The sequence below is a fragment of the Chenopodium quinoa genome, unplaced genomic scaffold (assembly GCF_001683475.1).
Source record: "Chenopodium quinoa cultivar QQ74 unplaced genomic scaffold, ASM168347v1, whole genome shotgun sequence".
Classification (NCBI taxonomy): domain Eukaryota; kingdom Viridiplantae; phylum Streptophyta; class Magnoliopsida; order Caryophyllales; family Amaranthaceae; genus Chenopodium; species Chenopodium quinoa.
This window is the reverse complement of record NW_018744878.1, coordinates 5572723-5586131: the sequence shown is the minus strand read 5'-3', so window position 1 is coordinate 5586131 and position 13409 is coordinate 5572723. Positions and strand designations below refer to the sequence as shown.

Here is a 13409-nt window from a genome sequence, read left to right as displayed (position 1 = left end):
TATTATCCGATTCTGCTACTGATGTTGATAGCATTGTGACATGTGTCATCTTAGGTTCGCTTTTAGTATACGTTAATAGATAGATAGATTAGATAGATAGATATATGGTTAGAATATAACAAAAATGCAGCCTCGCCAAATGAGCAAACATAGGAAAAATTATGTTTACAATAGGATCTACAACATTATAACTCATTTATGAGCCAATTATGTTAATCAATCTTAGGATCTACAATTATGTTGGTATAGGTTATCATTTTATCATAATTTTATCATAGATAGATATATTTGGGTTTAGTATAGGATAATAGATAGATATATGGCTGTGATAAAATTATGATAAAATGATAACCCAACATGCATTTTTTTTTTTTTTTTTTGAAACAATAACCCAACATGTTGGTCCATTTCTTTTTGGGTTTCTTAACAGCTTTTAGTTGGAAATAGAGGCACACTACGCGACAGATTATGGACCGTACAAAATGCTTGACTCGGTACGATTATTACATACTCCGAATTTATATACGGAGTATTTATTATTTTACATATTTACCGGTTGTATGATACAAGTAAAATCATATTGTATGAAACGTCAAGTGTCATGTAGGTAACAATTAAACGTTAATATGACACACAAGATTTTTTTGGTTTCTTAACAGCTTTTAGATGGAAATAGAGGCACACTACGCGACAGATTATGGACCTGACAAAATGCTTGACTCCATACGATTATTACATACTCCGAATTTATATATTTATTATTTTACACATATACAGGATGTATGATATATGTAAAATCATATTGTATGAAACGTCAAGTGTAGCGTTAAGTAGGTGATAATTAAACGTTAGTATGACATATAAGATTTTTGTAAATATATTTTTTATTTATTAGGATAAAAAAAATTAGTTTAGAGTTTTATTTCCAATAAAATTTAGATAGATTTATATGATAAAATTATTTGTTTAGAGTTTTAAGGCATGTTTTAGTTCAGTTCAGTTTAGCTCCAATCAGTTCAGTTCAATTCAACTGCTAACTTCCTTCTCTCATAAAATATTCATTTTAGCTCAGTTCAGTTCAGTTCCAATCATTTTAGTTTAGCTCAGTTCAGTAAATGTGAACATGCCCTTATTTCCGATAAAATATTAATATTTATCAGTACAAAATAAATTATAAATTTAGCAACAGCAACACTACGTTTAACACGGGCATCGCACGTATCGGAGCACCAAACTAGTATATTCTTTATTTCTATTCACTTAAAACACATTTTCTCATTTATATGTGGCTGTCCTTATATACTTGTAACACTTTTCTTTTTATTTTATATAGAGCCAATTATAATAATCAATTCTAGGATCCCCTGAAACCGAAAGAAAGACTCTTATCAACTAAGATATCCCTCCTTCCCAATGAAACCATATCATGAGTATTATAAATACCAGTAGATGGAATGCGAGTTTATTAGTACAAAGAGGGGAAAAAAAATATTACCATGAAAATAATCTCTAAGCAAATAGTGAAACCGGCTGAAGAAACATGGAGAGGCATTATGCCTCTATCAGTACTTGATCAAATAGCAGAAGTTACTAGTTCATCACATATATATTTCTATAATAAACCAATCCAAGAAAAATGGGTAAATCCATCAAACAACAAAATAATTGACACCCTTAAAGAGTCCTTAAGCCGTGTGTTAGTCCCATTTTACCCTTTAGCCGGGCGGTTGAGTTGGGTCGGGGGAGGAAGACTCAAGCTTGAGTGTAATGGCATGGGCGCGGAGTTCATTGAGGTTGAGTCTAGTGAGAAAATCGCCGACTTAGGCGATTTATATTCTTGTAGTGAAAAATTCCGATATCTACAACCTCATTTAGATTACTATAAAAAACCAATACAAGAACTCCCCGTACTTGCGGTACAAGTCACTAGGTTTGCTTGTGGCGGGCTTAGTGTAGGGATATGCATGTCCCACGTAGTTGTAGACGGGAAGAGTGCATTTTATTTCACCGAGGAATGGGCTAGGCTTGCTCGAGGCGAGCCACTAGAGAAGCAACCTTTGCTAGACCGTCGAGTCCTACAAGCTGAAAATGTGGATGATGAGTGCACAACAAAAGCACAAGTTTTACAAGGCCAAAACTTGAGCATTTTTAGTCAGCTTTGTGTAAACGAAAAGGGTGATAACACTAATTATAACAAGGTTGACACTTATAAAAATGTTACTCCTACTTTATTATTTTTAACAAAGGATGAAATTGAACGGCTCAAAAAGGTTGCTACTAATAAGAAAATCATAGAAAATGGAAATAATAAGCGTCCATATAGTCGATTTGAAGTTATTAGCTCTCATGTTTGGAGATGTGTGACCAAGGCGCGGGAGCTCGACGATGAGGACATTACTACCTTAGTAGTTTCCGTTGATACGCGACCTCGTTTGGATCCGCCATTACCATCAAGGTACGCACATTTGGTATCCTCTTCTTTTTAATTTATTAAGGAAAATTTAATACTTCTTTTGTTTCATAAATGATTAGTCGTTTAAAATATGACTTTTCTAATGTTTTAATGATTATGTAGTTTATATATAATTGACTTTTTTTTTTTTGAAACCATATAATTAACTTGTTTTTCTCCAAGTAATTAATTATACTTAGTATTATTTTATTTTTTATATGAAATATTATTATCAATATTTTTTTGATCTATAATTTTTTTAAAAGCGATTTATCAAATTTTTAGTTTCATTTATGTAATTTTTATTGTTATTTTATAGTTTTTTGAAAAATAATTATTTTATCTGGATTAAAATTTTCAAAAATTATATTTGCATTGTAGATCTATAAGACTAATTGTGATCCTTTTATAACGTGAAAAAATAAAATGATCATATTATATATCATTAAAATAATATAGTCAAATGACCGCTGTAAAAACATGACACCTTAGGTCAGGTCTTGTCTATTGGACGGATGCAATTTATTTTTACATATTAGCTATAATTATAAATTTTTAATCTTGATTATGAAATACAGTTACTTCGGAAATGGTGTGATTCACGTAGAGGTAACAAGTACCGTGAAGGACCTAATTTCGGAACCTCTAAGCTTATGCTTGTGATAAGATAAGGGAAGAAACGAGCAAGGTGAATAACGAGTATGTGATGGATTACATAAAGTTCTTCAAGAATCAAGAGAGTTTAACCAAGTATCAATTCATGGATGATCTAGGAAAAGTTGAATGTCTTTCGATACTTGATAACGACCAAACTGTAGGGGTTGTGAGTTGGTTGAATCTTGGAGGTTTTGGCATCGACTTTGGATGGGGAAAGGAGTTTCATATGGGGCCTCCTTTAGTTTATGCAAGCGATGGTGATGTTCTTATTACTCAAAAAGACGATGGAACTGTGGTTGTTAGAGTGTGCGTGCAATCTAATTTAAAATTTCAAGAATACATTAGTATTATGTGAGCCGATATGTTTAATGATTTCGTTAAGTTATTAGTTACAACTGCAACTTTAGGTATTATTTGTGAAATATAAAATATTTTAAAATTATAACTAATGCTTAACAGATGCAGTATTATGTTTTTGTTTTCTGGATTTTGCTTAGATGAATAAGTTCTTTCATAGTTTCCTTGTGAGAGATTTGTATCTTGTATCGATAATATTTGTATTGTGTTTGTTTTCCATCTAAGAGTTATTTTTTGCTTCCTTTGTAATTTTTTTTTTTTTATTTTACAGATTTGCCTTTTGTTTTTTCATAATGGTACAAGCGTGAATCTGTCGTTTATAATCTCTTTTGTTTTATGAGTATGGCTAATTTAGTATCTACGGCACCGAGTATAATACATATTTATTCCAAAAATATATATATAATATGAAATTTTTAGTAGAATTTGATAATTAAATCTTACTTTATTTATACAGTTTTAAAAGACGAAAAAATTATTCAAAAATTTATCAATATAATAAATTTGAAGCAAAGTTTGTTTAAAAATTAAAAAACTAAAGTAATCAAAATATATGTCAAAGTACTCAATATCAATAGGAATACAGTGTGTATTGCGTGTTCGGTACGATGATCATAGAAATTAGAAATACCAATCCATCAATATGTACTTGCTTTGTAATGACACAGTGGCTAAGACTTTCCAGGGCTTAGCTAATAAAAAAATCTCTTACAAGTACTGTGTGCCTACAACAGTATTATAGTACTCTATGGCTTAATTTAGGACCTGTACTGTTTTCAGCTCAGCTCATCTTAATAAATCAGAGTAGGCTCTTAATCAGTTGTATTTATAGTCAAGACTGAATTTTTTTTATTTATTGCCCCTACATTAGCTAGCACTATCATTGAATTTTGAATGTTTTATTTATTTATTTTTTATTTCACGGGATGTGTTTCATAAAGGGAGGACCAATTATTTTCGTTCAAACAAGAGGGAGCAGGATCAGTTATTAGAAAGGAAAAAAAACACACACACACACATTTTGGCAGTGGCGGAGCCAGGATTTTGAATTCGGGGGGGCAAATTTCAATTGTTTATAATTCGACAAAAATTTTAAGACAAAAATTGCTCGCATGATTTGTTTATTACCGAGTATATATTTGAATCGCATTTGACAACTATTCCTACATGCATAACAAAAGAAGAGTTGATATGAGTTTCATTGCATATCAAGAAAATTACCCAACAAAAGGAATAGATGTTTGTTTGTAAACCCCAATTCTAGGTTATGTAATCCAATAATTGATAAGTATGAATCAATTACCCTATCATAAAATCAAATAATAATTGTTTTTTGAACAAAATAATGATAGGTATGAGGGGTTTTTGGATTACCTTTGAAAAAAAAAATTATGCAACTAACTAGCTAATGAAATTATTATAATGTAATTTATATTAATGAAATTTGAAATTTAGTCTCAAAGTAATTTGTGGTAATATATTATTAATAATAAAAAAAAAGTATATATATAATTAAGGCACACATAATTAAAAAGATTGATAAAAAAAAAAAGTGATACGTAATTAGATAGATAAATGTCGGCTTCAGGAAAAAAAAAAAAAAAAAAAAAAACGATATATAAATGACCGTCAAATAGGGACCTAAAAAATCATATCATATATAACTAATATATAAAGCTAAACTTTTAGCCAGGTCACGAGGCAGCGACACTTGGCGTTCTAACTTTTCGCCAAGTGTCGCGCCACGTAGGATAGACTTTACCAGATAAAAAAGTTAGTTTAGAATTATATTTGGATATAATTTTAAGATAAAATTGTTAGTTTTGAGTTTTATTTTCGATAAAATATCAATATTTCATATGTTCAAATTATAATTAAAATTTGTATCAATGATAAATTTTAAAATTTGATATATATGTTAAATTTTATGTTACAATTCAATAAACAATCCGGGCATTGCACAGGGCATTCCAAGTTTTCGCCAAGTATCGCACCACCTTGGATAGATTTAAATAGACTTCATTTGATAAAAAAAAAACCGTCAAGTGTCGCGCCACCTTAGATAGATTTCATAAGATAAAAAAATTAGGTAAGAATTCTATTTTCAATCAAATTAGGATAGAATTTTAGAATAAGATTATTAGTTTAGAGATATAATTTCGATGAAATATCAAATAATTAATTTATAATTAGGCCACAAGACAACATCATTTAGTGTTTTAATTTTTCGCCAAATATCGTACCACGTTGGATAAATATAGATTGACTTTGTAGCGAAAAAAGTTAATTTAGAATTCTATTTTCAATCAAATTGAATTATAATACTACCTTCGTTAAATGTTAAGTGCAATATTGGGGTATTATTTGAGAGATATAAAATATGTCAATGTTACACATAACATTTAACGAAGGTAGTATAATTTTATCTTAAAAGTCTATAAACTACCCGGGCATCGCCGGGGCACAAAACTAGTAACTAATATATAAAGCTAAACTTTTAGCCAGGTCACGAGGCTGCGACACTTGGCGTTCTAACTTTTTGCCACGTGTCGCGCCACGTTGAATAGATTTAAATAGACCTCATAAGATAAATAAAAAAAGTTAATTTAGAATTTTATTTGGATAGAATTATAGGATAAAATTAGTTTAATATATGAAGCTAAAATTTTAGCCAGGTCACAAGGCTGCGACACTTGGCGTTCTAACTTTTTGCTAAGTGTCACGCCACGTTGGATAGATTTAAATAGACCTCATAAAATAAATAAAAAAGTTAATTTAAAATTCTATTTGGATAAAATTTTAGGATAAAATTAGTTTTATTTTCGATAAAATACCAATATTTCAAATGTACAAATTCAATTATAATTTTTATTTTTTGACAAAAATTATAATTTTATTAAAAAAATTATTAGATTATAATTCTTAAAAATTAATAAATTATTTTTTGTATCATAATATTTTTTTGGGCAAAGGAAACAGTTCAAAGCGTAAAACATGCATTTATAATATATACTAATCGGTTAAAATAATATACTTTACAATCTGACAAATCGTATAAAGATTAAAAATTTATTTTATAATTCAATAAACAACCCGGGCATAGCACGGGGCACAAAACTAATTATATACTTATACTAAAACTTTTTATGAACTCTCGTCAAAAAAAATATAATAAAAAAAAAAATAAAATAAAAAAACAACTTTATATGAACTATAAACTATTTAATGAAATCCAAAAACATTAATAAAAAAAATTAAGCAAAACAAGAATAAGAAAGTTAAAGTTAGATTATCAAAATCAAAATGGAAAAAAAAAAAAGCAAAAAAAAATGAGGTAAAATGAGAGCCGCTAGTCCAATAAGAGAGGGAAAAACCTTAATCTCACATTCTCACTCAACAACCACCAGGCCATGTTCTTTTTTTTTTTTTTTTTTTTTTTTTTTTTTTTTTTTTATGTTTGTCTTATAATAATGTATGTATAATAAATATATACTTCCTCTGTTTTTTTTACTTGATCTGTTTCTTTTATCACGCTTGTCAATACAAAACTTTAACGATCAATAAATTTAATTTTTTATAAGTAGAAATTTTAAAATTTACATATTATGATAGTACTTATTGAGACGAATTCAAAAAGATGTTACATGAATATATTTTTCATTGCATATTATTTACAAAAGACGGTCAAAGAAAGAGTGATGAATAGTGTATAAGTCAAAGCGGATCAAGTAAAAAAGAACGGAGAAATTACATTATTACTGAAACTTTTTACACAGAAATATTTTTTTTTTTTTTTGTTTGGAATTGGGGGGACAGCTGTCTCCCATGTTCTATGGTTGTTCTGCCATTGCATTTTGGGGTCTATTAAATATATATTTTGATCTTTTAATCATAATATCATGTCTATCTGGATTTGACGAATCGTTTTTTCACGAATTAGCAAGAGTACATCCATATGAATAATGTTTGGCACCATTGACGAATCGTGTTTCACGAATTAGCAAGAGTACATCCATATGAATAATGTTTGGCACCATTGACCCCATCATATACATATACATGGAAAAATTATCAGTCCATATTAACCATTCTTTTAAATGATTTTTATTATTCCTATCTATGATATGAGACACATACTTATGGATTGCGATAGAAACTTTGAGTAGTCAAAACTTAAGTTTGGCTCTATTTAATTTGAGAGTATGGGTTTCACACTTTTATATAAGATTTAAACCCGTGAGATACATGAGTCTCTATTACTCTGATCCTTATATTTTTTTTTAAGTGTTATACATATCGAGATTTTTTGCTTTTTTTTAAGCCTTAATTTTAAGATCATATTTGCAAGTTAGGGTTAATTAGTTTCCTAGTTAGATTAGAATTTGTTCTACACGATTTTAGACTAATTGTTTAGCTTATAAATAAGTAATTAAGAGATAATTAAAAAAAATCATCTTTGAAGTTTGATTATTTGATAAAACGTGAGCTTAGCATATTTTTGTGGTTTGTTAAACTTGTCGTTGTGCTAAACTTTGATTCTTGAACCGAGCCATTAAATATTATTATTAAGTCAAAAAATCTAATTTTTCCAATATAAATCTATTTTTTATTATTGGTTGAAATAATACATTTGCTTATTCAGCGCAGCGAATGCTCTCGAAAAATGTCTATTTTATTTATAATAGATTAATAATAGCAATGATAAGATTACATAATTAATCTTTGGGAAAAACTAAAAACTACTTAGTACTTAGAGCTTATTCCGATTTACTAAAAACAAGTGAAATGAACTGAATAGAGTTAAAATGAATTGTTTATGAGAGAAGAAAATTAGGAATTGAACTGATATTAAGCTAGCTGAACAGAACATGCCCTTACTTTTTTCTTTCTCTTTCTCTTTCTCTTTCTTTCAATTAGCTGGTCATTGTTCACCATTAAGGGACATTAAGCTTTTTATTTGTCAAACTAGTGTCGGACTATCATTGTATATAGATTTGATTCATACTTGTGGATCATGCGATTTGGGGCTAAGGACATAGAGTAAGAATCAATCGAATGATCTCCTGGATCAAAGCTTTTATCAATTGATATTATATATACGCATGTTATATTGATTTATGCATATGCAAAGATAAAACATGATAATGTCCGGCTATTGAGCCATATGTCCAGATAATTTTGACAAAAAAACATAAATAATTGAAAATTCAACCATAATTTTTAGCATTAATATTACCCAACCAAGTTGTGGTGATAGGCTTAAATGTATTGTATTGTGATTTATTTGTGAATTTGAGTGTTTGTCCTACTTGTAATATGTGATGTGCAAAATGGATTCGGATCAAAATCCAAATTTGTATCATGCAACTATCAATTATTCCATTTTTTTGACACAATCAATTATTCAACTATGTATTGGCGTATTGCCCCAACACGAATACATCGCAATTCTAAGGATAGCAACAAATTTATTTTTATTTTTTCTATAGGAAATAGCAACAAATTTAATAAATACAATGGAGGAGTCCCTTACTTTACATCAATTATTATTATTATTATTATTTTATTTATAATATTATTATTAATGAACAAAATCCAAGACAAAATCTATTCAAAAAAAAAAAAAAAATCCAAGACAAAATGTAGTGATACACAATGGAGGAGTCCCTTATTATAGATAACTAGCTTAGACCCCGTGCCATGCACGATAGGTCTAAGGGTCTGTTTACTTTAGCTTAATTTCAGTTCAGTTTAACTCTAATTAGTTCAGTTCAGTTCTATTCATTTTAGCTTTTAATTTCCCTCTCTCATAAAATATTCATTTCAGTTCAGTTCAGTAAATGTGAACAGACCCTAATCTTTTTACAAAAATTAATTAATCTAATTAAATTTTTTTTGATAAAATATAGACATCAAATATATAGAAATTATATTATCATGATCTATATTAAATGGAAAAGCAAAAGTTTAATAGAAATTATATTATCATGATCTATTCGTACGACTGATGTGTTTTAGTATGCAGATTATTTATGTCAAATGTAATCAATTTATCATCTGAACCTAGTGTCTTAGCAAAACATGTATTTATTTAATTTTTTTTGCATTTACTAATATATTGATTTTTCTAGTTACGTAATTTACAAAAACTGATTGATACTTCACATGTCCCTAGAATTAGGCATATGATATATGTCGATCACAGAATTTATTTTATAGTCATACTAATACTCTATAAGTCCTTTTTTTTTGAAACATACTTATAAGTTCGTAATTTATGATAATATATATAATAATAAATTCTAAAAAAAAAAATTGTCATTATTTATTTTATTTTATTTTTTTTAGAAAAAAATTGTCATTAATTTGAATGTATTGTTAATATTAAAGTGAAATAAAATATTAGAGGTATTTGATTTGAAAAAAAAAATTTAAGTGATGTTTTAAAGGAAATTCCTTAATACACTATATCAATTACATTAACCAATTTTATCATTACTTTTTTGGGCAAAATCTAATAAAACTCCATTTAAAAGGTAAAGGAGTTGGGTAAAAGAGTATAGAAGAATCATAAACACTAAATAAAAAGGAATATATTTGTCATAAATATAATTTAAAAGATTTGGAATAATATTATTATAGTTGTATCAAATATTCACAAAATAAAAAGATTTTGGTTAAAAAGGAAGGGGAGTTTTGGGGGGGAAAAAAATAACACTAGGATGTGACATTGTGTTACTACCGATGTCTATTTTAGTATTAAGTTATTGATCAGAGTATCAAGGAGATATCTTGATATTATCTTCCTTGCATATCACAGTCGTACTACATGCATATCATATATAGAGGTGTTAAAACCGAATCGAACCGAAAAAATTATCCGTTTCGAACTGTAACCGATCCGATTTGATCCGAGAAAATCAAGACTCAAACCCGATCTGTAACCGAACCGAACTCGACCTAAATTCGAACTTGCCCGATTTGAACTTAACTCGGCATCGATTTGATCCGAACTGAACACAACCCGAATCCGATTTGACCCGACCTGAACTTAAATCGAACCGATTTTACCCGACCCGAGCTCAACCCGATCCGAAATCGACCTGAAAAATAACCGATCTAATCCGATCTATTTTGACCAAAACTGATATCAACCCGACCCAATTTTAACTCGATTTGATTTTTATCCGATCCGAATTTAACCCGACCACAATTAATTATAGACTTTTTTTATTCCAGTTCTTATACTACTATATTTACAAATTATTAATAAGTTAACTTATTTACTACTAAAAAATAAGCCGGAGTAACAAGTTTACTATCATGTACATACCAATTATATAAAATTACTTTCTAAGCTTTATGATAGAGTATAAAACATATTCCTGGGCCTCAACCATCAGCTTATTGATGGTTGAGGCCCAGGAATATGTTTATTCCTGGGCCTCAATCATAAGCTTAAGCTTTTGATTGAATTGGTCCTCTGACATGGTATCGGAGCCAACGTGACATAGAGGTCACGGGTTCGAATCTCATCCACCCCTCCTTCAAAGTGGAATATTCGCACCAGGTATAGGTGGGTCTGTGTTGCATCCACATTTCAAACCTAAAGGACCTTTCATGCGAGGGGGAGTGATAGAGTATAAAACATATTTCTGGGCCTCAACCATCAGCTTAAGCTTTTGGTTGAGTTGGTCCTCTAACACTTTATATTCGTCTCATCTAAAATTAAAGACGACATTGAAGATTGTACAATTGAAGATTTATAATAACCTTAAAAAGATGACATTCTTATTTGTATACTCTATGTAACTATCATTTGTCAATATACTCATTATATATTTATCGTTTCACTTGTATAGGTATGACCGTATGATAAGTCACCGATAATTATTCAATTTCAATTTGCAATAAAAATTGCACATAACTTGATCAAATGAGAAAACTAAAATTTCGTAATTCGTAATTAATAATCAAACGATAAATATATATGATACGACTTGATATTAACCCAATAATAAGGTAAAAACTCAATAATAACTATAGTTTAAAAATAACCTTATTTGGATATGAATTTGGTCAACTCGACCAAAATCTAGCTAAACACAAAAAGGAATTGAATTGAAATTGAACAATAATGAATCAACGGTACGGATCGACCGTATCTTAATCAAACCGAACTTGACCGAATCAAAATCATCCGAACCGAAATCAACCTGAACCAAATCCATCCGATCCGAAATAACCCGGTTAAACCTGTTTTGAATCCGATCTAAATTTATCCGAACCGAAAGTGAACCACTCTGGAGTTGATCCGACCCATATCCGACCCGGAATCGATTGACCATGACCCGAATTTGATCCGACTGGAATTTAACCCGACCCGATCCGAGTTAAAAGAATAATTTTGACCCGAATATATCCGATCCGAACAGACCCGACTCGAATAGACCCGACCCAAACTCCGTCCGATTATCCGAATTGACACCTCTAATCATATATTATGCAAATAGTGTGAACTAATATTGTACTCCCCCGCCGCAAATCACAACCACGAACCACAACTTTATTAATCTCACCACGAATCACAAATTTAAATTTCAGAAATAATTTCTATCACAATCTGCCATTTTTTAATGATTAAGTTCACTAATTTATGGTTTTTAATTACGTATTGTTAAAAAAAATTGTGCATTAATACTGTAAAATTTAATTCTTCTTGAAAGTTTGTGGTGTTTTCGGGGATGGCTAGGTTTTCAATGCCTTGGAGTAGTGGGGTTGTGTTACCGCAGGGGTGGGGAACTGGGGATGGGGTCGTTCATGCGCGTTAAGAGTGGGTGTTTGGGGTAATTATTTTGTTTTTTTTTCTTTGCCTGGAAGGTTGAAGTTCTTGCCATTGTGCTAAAGTTACTTTATATGTATATATGATGTTGTAACTATTTATAATATATTATATTTCTCAAAATTTTTTTTTTTAATATATTATAAGAATCAACCTATCGAGTCGTGTCTTACGTTTAGGCGACTTATTAGGTAGTGGTCATATAATAAAGCACCTAACAATTTGGACTTTTAGAGTCGCCTGTATATAAGGTGCGACTTGTAAACATATCGAGTAGCCTCATACTAATAAAGCGACTTGTTAAGTTGGAGTTAAAATCAACAAAGCACCTAACGAGTCGCCTAATATACATGAGATGAGTTGATAGGTTTACAAGTCGCATCATTGTAGACACCCATTTGTGTCTCCCCAAAACCAAACTCGATGATGAATATCTTTCGCGTCGAATCATAATTGAATGAAGTGAAAGTGTGGAAAGTCTAGTGTTGCGGTCAATTTTTATTTAAAATCTCTCTTTCTGTTTTTGAAAACCTATTTTATGAAAATAGCCAATCCAGTTTAGTTTGGTCCATGACAAAGGTCCAATAATATTGTAATTGGATATGGTTTGAAAAGAGCTTTCCAACGATATATTATAAACCCAATTCCGATGAATAATGAGAAAGTTATGGCCCAATTAGTATTATGTGCACCATGGTGCGCCTAGAAATAGGTGCACCTGGCCCAATCCACACCCAACACAAGAAGCCCAAACGAAAGAAGCCCACGAATTGTTTTTTTTTTTAAATAATAATTCCTCTTTATTTAAGTTAAAAAAAAATGTCATATCTATTTTTGTTTCATTTTAAAAAAATTCTCTCCTCTCATAAATTAAAAACCTTCCTCAATGAATTCTTTTGTATTTTCTCTCTCCTCTCACCATTTTATCCTCTCTAAAAACTGCAATGTACCATGACAAAAGACAAAAAACACACGAAAACACCTTCAAAAAAATAAACAATACTTAACTTTTTTTATTTTCCTACATTTATGTTAAATAAATTTGCTAATATAATTCAACAAATTGTAAAATTGAAACTATATTCTACTATATAATTATCT

The 13409-nt window shown here is 29.7% G+C and overlaps 1 pseudogene; it reads left to right on the top strand.

The window, feature by feature from the left end:
• The first annotated feature begins 1357 nt into the window (after positions 1-1357).
• LOC110705754 lies at positions 1358-3637 on the top strand (annotated as a pseudogene).
• Positions 3638-13409: the final 9772 nt, after the last annotated feature.